General features: G+C 42.7%; 1 long non-coding RNA gene across 2 annotated transcripts; it reads right to left on the bottom strand.

Moving 5' to 3' along the window:
• Nucleotides 1-7,258: 7,258 nt before the first annotated feature.
• Nucleotides 7,259-8,636, bottom strand: LOC135337560 (uncharacterized). Of its 2 annotated transcripts, XR_010395176.1 has the most exons (7): nt 8,503-8,636; nt 8,248-8,443; nt 8,023-8,186; nt 7,875-7,974; nt 7,678-7,819; nt 7,441-7,617; nt 7,259-7,385 (listed from the first exon to the last, which is right to left on the bottom strand). It is a non-coding gene; the product is annotated as an uncharacterized LOC135337560 (long non-coding RNA). The 2 variants fall into 2 exon arrangements; XR_010395175.1 differs by having other exon boundaries at nt 7,875-8,186.
• Between the last annotated feature and the right edge of the window lie 3,779 nt (nt 8,637-12,415).

Genomic DNA, 12,415 nt, shown 5'->3' with positions numbered 1-12,415 from the left:
TGTTGATGAAGCGGCCCCAGGTCATATTTCGTCTTTTTCTCAGCATGAAAGTGGAAAGTGGAGCATTACGCTCACCATCCACAAACAGCAGCACTAAGGAGGTGAAATGACATAGCACTTGTGACAGGGCCTAGGAAAACCCCCCTTAACGCGGCACTAATTATAGGCCAATTTAGTAGAAATGAAAAACATGGGCAAAAAATTTTTTTTTCACAGGTGCTAACTTTAACCCTTCCTCTACCTACCTGTAAAAATTTGGGTCAGCTTTAAACAGGTCAAGCGCGGACGTTGAAGAAACTCACCAAACGTTCATTTTTTATAATGAAATTTACTGTCTACGTGAGGGCAGGGAATTTAACAATAATAGGGAAATTCCCAGTGAATTTCCCTATTATTGTTAATTATTTTTAACAAATAAAAGATGACAACTTGTACAGGACTATTTCATCACTGAACAAACATAATTTAGCAACAGAAATAGATTAGAAAGAGCAGCTATCTAGCTAGCTAGCTTGGCGTAGATCCACTCTTGTTTCTTTAGATGCCCGTGCCACTTGTCCTCATAAACACTCCATAACAACCTACAGATAAGTAGTAAGTTAAGATAGACACAATATCAATGTCACTTACATTCTAGCCAATAGACTAGCGTTTCTACCACCACCTGGGGGAACTATCAATATAAATGTTATACGACAATTCCACGCCGGCCCTCCATGATGTGATCACCCCATCCCATCAGGCCTGTTACTACTAAGCACAATGGCAGTGATCCAGTACTAAATTAAACTTCTTATAAGGCTACTAATCCTTAGATCGATACGGACGAATACTAAGTGAAAGACTACCTATAATAGATCACTTACAGTGCAACAACCAAAGAGAGTAGATTTTTTTTTATATTATTTTTTTTCACATTTTGTGGCATATCTTCTGAAGTAAAAGTGATATGATCTATTTGAGTGCAGGTACTGAAAGTTCAATTATTGGCGCTTCCATTGGACCACCACCTGTTACATCATATGACATCATCACTATGAAATGGCTGTCTGAAGATGTGTACCTCCGAAAATATGTTAGGAATAGAAGTAGCTTATTTGTTTGAGTTAAGATCTGAAATTTATTGTGTATGTACCTGACTATATTGCTCATCTTTTGAGCTTCAACGGAAGTCTGGGCTGCTAGTAAGTTCTGAGAAATACTGAATTTTGTTGTTTTTTGGTGGCAAATATGTTAGGAATACAACTTTCGATTTTATGCTAGTTAAGGTCTGATTTTTGAGGAGCATGTACTACAATAGCATAGAATTCATCTGTACTAACTTACAGGAGCTAGACAAGTCTCATCTTTGCTAGAGCAGCCCTTCTTGTCAAAAATGGTGATTTTGCTCCGTTTTGCTACTTTTGCTGACGTATGCAATGATATTCATTGATTTGTGACATCACAAATCATCTTGTTGTTATTTGCTACATCCAAAGGTCATGTGATGTCTACCTGCAAATACACAGTTGGTGTTGGTCATTCTGTGTCACAGGGGCGTGGTAATTGAGCTTACTACGTAGCCAAATTGCCCCAAAAGTCATAAAAAGCACTGTTTTTGACAAGATGGGCCGCTCTAGCAAAGAAGAGGCTAGCCTAACTCCTGTAAGTTAGTACAGATGAAAAGTACACTATTGTAGTACATGCTGCTCAAAAATCAGACCTTAACTAATATAAAATCGAAAGTTGTATTCCTAACATATTTGCCACCAAAAAACAACAAAATGCAGTATTTCTCAGAACTTACTAGTAGCCCAGACTTCCGTTGAAGCTCAAAAGATGAGCAATATACTCAGGTACATGCACAACAAATTTCAGATCTTAACTCAAACAAATAAGCTACTTCTATTCCTAACATATTTTCGGAAGTACACATCTTCAGACAGCCATTTTATACTGATGATGTCATGTGATGTAACAGGTGGTGGTCCAATGGAAGCGCCAATAGTTGAACTTTCAGTACCTGCACTCAAATAGATCATATCACTTTTACTTTAGAAGATATGCCACAAAATGTAAAAAATGTGTACCAAAAAAAAAAATCTACTCTCTTTGGTTGTTGCACTGTAGGCTTCGTTTAAGCTGAATGAAGGACAGAAACACAGGCTCCATACAAGTGAGGGATCTTTTATAAGACTGATACATTACACAGTACAAGCTTATAACAAGACATGAGAGCTTACCATTTGAGCGACGGGAGTCTTTGCCTCTATATTTCTTCGAAGATCCTTCCTAGGTGCCAAGCAATCCAGCTACATAGCTATACTAGCTAGTCCTAGAACGTCATTCATCTAACTAACTTGTCTTCTCCAGAACCTTAATTAGAACTCTTAGAACTCTGAAAATATTAGAAAAAATGGGCGTGGTATTAATTTCTGACGTATTAATTTCTGAACTTCCTGTTTTGGACTTTTTTTGACTTGAATTATTTTTATTTTCCTGTTGCATAGAAACGTTTTTGTGATGTAATCATGTTTTGTCTACGTCACTGTTGAGACTGCGCACACAAATTAACAACAACGTGGTTTTGCGTAGGCCAAACATACCTCGTGGTTGGTTTGTTTATCAAAACAATCATACTATAAGTGGTTGTAGTAAAGACTTTGTAGTGGAAAGGCAGACCAATTCCTGGAATTGAGTCTACTATCATCTTATAGAGGAAGAGTTGCACTACTGTGTTAGATAATTTGCTAGCAGTGAGATATGCAACTCACTGCAACATTAAAGATTGATTAAAATGTACAATGATATAGATGTAAAATATAGGTAAACTATACATTACAATTCACAGGAATGAGCCTTAGAGAAACTATGGCCTTAGAGAAACTATGTAGAGTGTGTGGGAGAAGTCTCTTAGTCAGCGAACTATCGGACACATTCGGTATTGATATAAGCTCTGATAATCTCTCCATCCATCCTCAATGCTATTGTCATCCCTGCAAAAATATTATATATTTTACCCAGCGTGCAAAAGCCAACAAAACGGAGTACAACCCCGAGTGGGTTGATCACAACGAGCTGTGTTCAGTGTGTACGGCTAAACTGAAATCAGGGAGACGAAAGAAACCCTTCAAAGCTGGCAGACCACCCAACATCTCTCCACAGGCTAACCACATAAAACTGTACCATCAAGCTATAGCTAGCTTAGATTTATGCATTCATACTAAATGATGAAATTATTGTTGGCTAAAACAAGTTGTTTTCCCTATAGCAGTGGCGGATCCAGGGGGTGGACTGAAGCCCCCCTCCTTTTGAAAAAACTACCTATGTATTTCTACCTATGTATTTCTAGTCTGATAATTTTGCCACCAACCTATGCATCTGCATGTAGACTCACAGTCATACTGTACTAGCTAGCTAGCTAGCTACTAATAAAGTGCATAGGTTTGCTGTTGCTGAGTCAGCTCGCCTCGATCATATCCCAGGCCTCTCTTCCTAGGCGCTGCAACACAGAGCAGATCTCAGACTTTTTCAGCTAGTTGCAAGGAAACGGCACTCTCAGTGCAGTTCTGGTAGGCATTTATTTCTGGTAGGCATTTATGATAATAGAAAGAAAGGCATCAGAAACTAGAAGAGCAAAGAAAGGTATACGTAAAGGCATGGTTGACGACAGATGTGGTTGCTGTGGAAAGGAGGAAATATAAAAATGGATTGCTTGCGATCATTGGGACCTGTGTAGGACAACTATTGATACTTGACAGGGCCTGGGCCTAGCTAGGAAAACACCGCGGCACTAACACTAATTAAATTAACCTTTAGGTCACAAAGGTTGAAAGTGAAGTCAACAAATTTTTTCGCTTGAAGCGGAGGCCTTCCTGTACCTGCCTGTGAGTAGGTAGCGAGGTAGCGAGCAGTTTAAAGAGAGGAATCTGTGAACCCCCACGTGAAGGCCAATGCGCAGGCAAAACCTTGCAGGTGCTTTATTCTTGAAGAGCTAACAGAGCTAACAGAGCACAGCGTGCAGCAACTGCACCTGCACTTGCACTTGTTGAGGACCTCACAGCACCCAGTTCGAGGCGGAGGGAGATGAGGCCTCAACAGTGGAGGATTTGGAGGAGAGCTTATAGCGCAGATACCTATACTACATAGACCTTCTCGGCCACCATCACCCCCCCCCCCCCGACAGTCCCACGCTGTAATTATGTTAACAAAAACATCATTATAACTTATTCATTATAACTTCTTATTCATTATAACTTATTCAATGTAGATGGCAGTGGTTTGGACTCAGATGGCCCTCCACACGCACCTCGAGTGCCATGTACTGTGGAGTCAGCGGGCAGGAAAGAAACTGAAGAAATCTCAAAATTCATGATAGATGGGTGTACCTGCGGTAGAGTCACACTTCTTCAGCGAGATGCAAGTGACAGATTCTTGACGAGACTGTTCCGAGCTAGGAGCTGGATATGGTACTGTCCCACGCCAGTGAGAAACAATTCACTGTTACTGTTACTCACATAACAAAGATGAGAATGGCAACTTTCACACGAGGAACTCGACATGGGACAACTGCACTAAATCGTAGCGATGGTGTGGTGGACACGTAGCGCTGTTCGTTGCTACAGTCCACCAGGGGATACACGGTTTTTCAGATTTATCCATTTTGTAGGTACGTTTCGTACCTGTAAATTACACGTGTACTAAAAATACTTGTGTGTATTTGCATATATTTGCGTATGTATTTCTTGATTAGGTATTGTGCATTTATTTTTAACACATCAAGAAATCCACACGCAAACACGAAAAGCGTATTTTTGTGTATGAATTTCATGATGTGTACTCCCGCTAAAAATAATACAGGTACGCTTACATGGGTACACATATGGGTACACATAAAGAACTGACAAAATTTTAGGGATTTACAAGGAAGATGGACTGTACACAGCTAACACAGCTAACACTGCGAGTGCCAAAAACTGATGATCACCTTTGTGCTGAACTATGCTGCTACTCGGTAGAGTCCCTGGAGACGTTGCTACCCTTAAAGAGGCAAGGGGCATATGGAGCAATGGGCTACTCTACATTTTGCAAATGTGACGAAGCCTATGACTGATCTGTGCTGGACCTGCCAGCAGAACAGCTGCGCCACTTGCTGAGAAGAGTGCGACCCATCTGGACAAAGTTCGGAAGGAGAAAAGTAAGTTCGGAAGGAGAGATCATACTATAAGACAGTTGCGACCACGAGCAAGACGGAGAATTCACCCCCACCGCCGCTGTCTTCAATCTTTGGATATCGAGACTCAACAGGTAGTGTATAGTGTGTCTACTGTTTTTTATGGTATCACAGGTACACTATCCCAGCAATCCCCAGCAACCATCTTCTCTGGCGGGAAACTGTGGCAAGGGGGCAAACGTTGTGGTTAGCCAGCTTCACTACTACTTTGAGCATCATGGACACACATATCAATACACACATCCAATAATTTTACCAGGCTACAGAACACAGTATATGTAGAAGTTAGCTCTACAAGATGAGGCTGCCCTTGTCAAAAGGACCTGCAAAGCTATCCCAGATCCTGGACAACTCACCTCTATTGTAGTAGTATTAGAGGTTCTGCTCCATTTGGACCAGCTCAATACGGAACTCATTGTCTGCTGTAATTTGAAACACTCGACTAGGTCGAACAGTGAGAGTGGGAGCACATTGAGTGGGAGCACATTGAGTTTGATAAGGCGAGTCTTGTAGTCTGTAGTTCTGCTGTAGCTACAGTTCTACTGTAATTATCCGAGGATAAAATTGGTTGCCCTTGCCCTTCTAGTTTGGATAGTGCCAGGGTTGGCTGTCAATTTTGGCTATTGCATGTATTGAACTAAGGGAAAATTCGACATTGGCGCTCGTGCCCCTGTGAAACATGCACACACAAATTAGTATGGTTTAGTCACTCTGTCAGTAGATCACAACCTTGCAACATTGTCATGTCATTCTCAAATACACTAGACTAGACTACTGCTCAATAATGCCTCAAGCCAAAGACAGACCTTTAGTCTTCAGACTTCACGCCTGTCAGGATCCGCCCATCTACTGAAAGCCCACGCTCATTTTCACTGTGCCACCATCACGCTCTCCTTTTTCTTGGATTCTTTCTTTCTTTTATCTTATTGACCGTGTGACAATGTGACAATAACAGAACAGAAAAAGGAGAGGCGGCTATGTATTCATTATGTTACCTTTTTACATGTAGCTCATCTGGCAGAAACTGCACAAGGACAGTAATCTCGGCAGTCGCGAAGAAACCGAAGAATGACATGCACACATGTCAAGCTGCCAGTCTTCAAGGTGACAGCAGGCTGCTTACACAGCATACCGAATACTTACACCATAGGTGACAAAGAGGTAAGTAAACCAATCTCTGCTGAGTAGTGTGGTGGTGAAGGAGTTCACAGTGATAAAGTGTGACAGGGCCTAGGAAACAGGGCCTAGGAAAACACCCCTTAACGCGGGTATACCCGTTTTTGTTTTTTTGTTTTTGTTGAATCGGATAAAGCGTTCTCTAAGCTTCAAAATGATACCAAGATCGACCTTCTAGCTCCGGAGATATGTTCAAGGGAACGCTACGAAGGATAATTAAAGTTCAATTATTGCTTTCCGGGCACTCACAGGAGTTTCGATCAATGATATTGAAGGCCACTTAGTTTTAACAGGAAGTGGGCGTGCTCATTGCATTTTTTTCATACCTCAGTACACTTCCGGTAAGGCATTAAATTTCCTGGTTGTTTCAACAGGAACCTTGTGGTTGCACCTATCTACTGCAGGAAGCACTGCAAAGGAAGTACATTCCATTACCTCTTGCAACTTGCAAAAAAAACGAAGCACCCCAGCAAAAGTTACACCTACTTTCGATAAACCGCATGTAGCAGCCCTGATTGTACACACTAAGTTTAAAGAGCTCAATGTGGAAAATTTTCTGTGTTTGGTGTGTTTGGAATAAAGACTGAATTATATGGTAAGCGTAGTTCTAATTGTATAAATCTCATTATGCGCTAACTTTTTCTATAGTAGATATGAGCATTGGTTTGTAGACAATTTTTATCAGAAAATGATCATCTTTTTTTTATGACTGGCTTTAGTGAGAAGTTTAGTGGAGCAACATTTATAAAATGGTTCTTCATTTTGCTGTGAAGCTTCTCCACACTGTCACTCATGCTGCAGAATTTGTGCCCCTCTCTGTTGAACCAGTTGTGGATGCTTTCGGCTCCCTGTTCCCCCATGAGTCCAAAAGCCACACCAGGACCCCACTCTCTCAGCCATGGGATTGTGTGCTTCTCTAGCATGTGAAGTTTGGGAGTGATGGATGCCGTAGGGAACGTTTCCCGGTAATACTTCATGAAAGAAGCAATGTTGTTCTCTGAAAATCAAAAATGCTGTTAGTAAAGATTATCGTAGTTATCATTATAACTTACCGAGTGTATCTACTTCAACAGGTGTTATGTAGCGCTGGTCGTACATACTATGGCATCTTGAAAAGAGATTGAAAACAGAAAACTTCCTGGATGTTTCTGCTGCTTTCTGGGAAACTAGAAACGAATGCCAAGGTAACGAATCGACTCGCATAAGGTTTTCGTGTTCGTGTTCTCCTCCTATAATCATTTGGTATACTATAAAGTCAAAAGTTTTATTATTTCAGTTTTTTATTTCACCTTCAGTGTTCGATGAACGTGGTTCCCAACGAATGTTCCACTGTAGTAAGCTTGCCGACGTACATTAAAGGAAGCCAGAGCTGTATCGAGTTCCTTAACAAAAGGCCCGTCGTAAAGCTTCAGCTAGGTGGAACTCTTTTGTCTGAAGTAAGTACATTGTAGTTTAATGCATAACAACATGTAATAATTATGTTTACGTTTACGTATGCTTTTTTGTTCATAGCATTTGCCTCAATGAACAAATCCACGATTTGTGGATCCTCTTCAGGGTTGTCTTCCTCGGAAAGAGTGAAGAGACTGGTTAGTGAGTTCATCTGACAACCTGATATGTTTTAATTTACCGACCTTCTCCAATGCTTGTGCGTAGTGACCATAACTCGCTCCACCTTTCTCTGCGCAGTCTTCACTAGCCACCATTATAGCCACCATTATAGCCACATCTCATGGCATTCATTCTCAAGGAGCCGGTAGAAAATCCCGAGGGAAATGTGCAGACCAGGTGGGCATACCTACATGCATGTGTCATAATTATACATGTATCCACTATTGTAATTGTAACCTGTAATTTACATTGGTGAGTGGTATCCCAGGAAAGAAGGGTTGTCGAACAACATTATTATGCTGTTTTGCCTTCTTCAGATCTGCTCCAGCTGCAGTGAAACTCCAGCTGCAGTGAAACTCTTAAAGTCATCACAAATGCTCTGTGTGCTTCTGGCAGGAACACTCTGGGGTGGGTCTCGGAGCTGATCAGAAGTAACCAGGCACCCTGTTTTCAGAAGTAACATTGAAGCCTGTACATGTAACTATTGTAAATAATTATAGTACCTGATGCTCCTGACAGGCCATACATATGGCACAAAAATTCATAGTGGCCGCTCAAGAATGTTCTAATCTTCTTCCCTCTGCAATATGTTGTGTGTATCACCTGGTCGCTGTACCTCTCGAGTGCTATTCTGAGGTGTCAGACGCTTCAAAGATACAAAACAAGATACAAAACACGCAGGTGTTATTGGACGCATTAGGATTCTTGACGTTGACAATCTGTACAAGTGAATTTTCAATCCAGAAAATGTTTAGTTTCTAGACTGAAACACTAACAGTTTCCGGAGTATTATAGCAGTGTCCCAGTAGATGGGCACGCCCATCTACTGGGACACTGCATCTAGTGTCCATCTAGTGTCCCAGGGGTGATTTGAGATGTCCACGTTTGCGAAATTTTAGTTTCGAAACCACACCCCTTTAACCAATTAAGCCCGTGACGTCACCTAATGGGGACACTCCCACAGCCATTATTATTAATTGTCGTAGGTGTGGCTGATCATTTCTCAGGTGAAAATTACCTTACAACTTTGACCTTTGCTACATGTGACAAGCTAGCTAGCTAGCTATCTATTTACTTCTATTCAGCCAGGCTAGCTATAAAAAAGCAGTCGACAACTTGCTTTACAGTTCTTTGAGCAAAGGTATGTATGATGTTTTAGTACTCTGATATGTTGGGCTTTGTCCTGCCAGTCTGATGTGTTGGGCTTTATGGACACTTGTCTGTTGGGCTTTGTGGGCACTTGTATGTTGGGCTTTGTGGGCACTTGTCTGTCAGCCTGATATATATGTTGGGCTTTGTGGACACTTGTCTGTCAGTCTGATATGTTGGGCTTTGTGGGCACTTGTCTGTCAGCCTGATATGTTGGGCTTTGTGGGCACTTGTCTGTCAGTCTGATATGTTGGGCTTTGTGGGCACTTGTCTGTCAGTCTGATATGTTGGGCCGTGTGGGCACTATATCTGTTGGACTGGTGGAAGTGCATAAACAGAAGACAATTAATTGATCGCTTAGGTGACTATGGCTAAGGGATCCTTCAGTATATCGAAACTATTCCAAAAGAGAGAGAAATTCTGAAGAATACTGGGATGGCCAGTTGTGAGGAGCATATATAATAGTATCCAAAAATCGCCGCATAAGTTGAACGGAAATATTTCGATTCACGCAAACGCACACACACTCACACACACACGCACCTCACACACACACGCACACACAGTGGGCACACATATACTCACACACTCACTCACACACTCACACAAACGCACACACACACACACGCACACACACACGCAAACGCACACACACACACGCACGCACCTCACACACACACACGCACACACAGGGGGCACACATATACTCACGCGCACACACACACCACACACAGCACACGCACACACACTCACACTCACACCACACACTCACACCGCACACACACTCACACACGCACCACACTCACACACGCACACACAGGGGGCACACATATACTCACACACTCACGCGCGCACACACACACACACACACGCACACGAGGCACGCGTGCACACACGCGGGGCACACATACTCACACACACACACACACACGTACGCGTGCACATGCAAACGCACACACACTCACACACGCACACACAGGGGGCACACATATACTCACACACTCACGCGCACACACACACACACACATACGCACACACACACACGCACACGAGGCACGCGTGCACACACTCACACACACACACACACGCGGGCACACATATACTCACACACACACAGGGGGCACACATATACACATATACTCACACACACGCACACACAGGGGGCACACATATACTCACACACTCACGCGCACACACACACACACGCACGCACACACACGCACGCACACACACACACATACGCACACACACACACGCACACGAGGCACGCGTGCACACACTCACACACACACGCAGGGGCACCCACACACACACACATACGCACACACACACACGCACGCGTGCACACACACACACGCGGGGCACACATATACTCATATACTCACACACTCACACACACACACTCACACGCAGGGGCACACCACACGCGCATGCACACACACGCACCCACACACAGGGGTACACGCACACACAGGGTACACGCACACACACACACACAACACAGGAGGCACACACACGCACACAACACACACACGCACACAACCACACGCACACAGGTGGCACACACACACACACAAGTGGCACACACACACACACAGGTGGCACACACACATGCACACAGGAGGCACACACACACGCACACACAGGGGGCACACACACACGCAGCACACACAACAAAGGGGGCACACACACACGGCCTACAACACACACACACAAACACAAACATAGGATTGTACATAAAGATGATACACCAAATCACATGCGCCTAAACATAATCGTCATGGTACTCATGGTACTAAAAACTGCTAACAAAGGGAAAAGAAAAGAAAGAAATTGACGTTGTCACGTGGGTTACATTTTGCTCTCTTTTACATAACAATTTACATTTTGCTATCTTACATAACAATTTACATTTTGCTATCTTTTACATAACGATTTACATACAATAATTATAAGGTACTTCCTAAACAAAAATATTTGTTTAGCTTTTCAACTGCATGTTTTGTGGTCTATGGTTTGACAGCCACACCCAGACTCCGCATGTATGGGAGTGGTCCCGCCTTTCCTTGAGCAAGTCAGGAAATTAAAGGGACCGAAACTTGTGGACTGGTAATGACGGGTCTGGTGCTCATAATAAAACTCAAATGTGCATTCCGTTTGAGTCAATTTTATGCCGAGGTTCCATCCAACCCAGTTAGCACACACGTACTTGATACGGGCCTGGCTTGCCAGGCGGGTGAGTTCTTTTCCTCGACAGTACCTCGACAGTACCTTGGATCTAACGATCATCCCAGCATGTCAGAGGTCTATGTCGCGTATGTCAGCTGTAAAACCCCAAGAATCTATTGTTAAAATGCACAAAATAATTGATAGTGAGAATAAATCCTAAATAGTATCTGCATTCTGTCCCAATTCATAGGACAACAAATTAAGAAATACAACATAACAAAAAAACTGCTAAGAAAAACCATACAACAACAGTTTATTCAAGGAGGCCATATTCAAGGAGGCCAACCACTCATGTTTCGTCATTCAGGTATCGTCCCATTGCCCATTGACCATCAGACGACATGTCGTCCATAATTCTCACTGCCTCGGCACACAACTTCTGAGTGTGTAGCAGCTGGAGACATATCTACCTCCTTCATGGGTCCATTCCTCTTATACATTTGTACACGAGTCACTCTAATACCCGCCGCCTGAGTGAAAACAATAAAATTATATCAGAGGCACGAGGCACAATATTACACAATATTTATGCTGACACTTTTTATACGGAAGTTTGAACAAGTAGAGGGGTGTGTCGTCGGCTAATGAGCGTGCCCCCCCCCCTTGGCCTAGACCTGGCTGTTCCGGAGTGTACTTGGCAAAATCGATTGCGATCTGCAAAATTCAGATCAAAACGTCAAAACTGCATGCTCAGCAAATCGATCTGCAAAGTAAATCAAAACTGCACTCAGCAAATCGAAACAGCTAATTAATTCTGACAAAAAACATTCAGTGTATTAACTTGACAGTGTATTAACTTGACCAAGAAATTAAATAAATATATCTACAGTGGCAGTGTCCGTAAATTTTTTCCAAGTGAGTGTCATTGATAAACGAAGGGACTCTGATCATCTGAACTCTCGTCCTATACACACAACACTCCTATACACACAACACGATATTTTGTACCGTCCAGAATTATAGCATTCCATGCATCCAAAGCACGAGCTGAGCTTAGTGGATAATGTGACGACAAATGCAGAAAGTGAACGGTTAATG

This window comes from Halichondria panicea, chromosome 6 (assembly GCF_963675165.1).
Source record: "Halichondria panicea chromosome 6, odHalPani1.1, whole genome shotgun sequence".
NCBI lineage: Eukaryota > Metazoa > Porifera > Demospongiae > Suberitida > Halichondriidae > Halichondria > Halichondria panicea.
The sequence above is the reverse complement of the archived record's forward strand: the minus strand, read 5'-3'. Positions and strand labels throughout refer to the sequence as shown.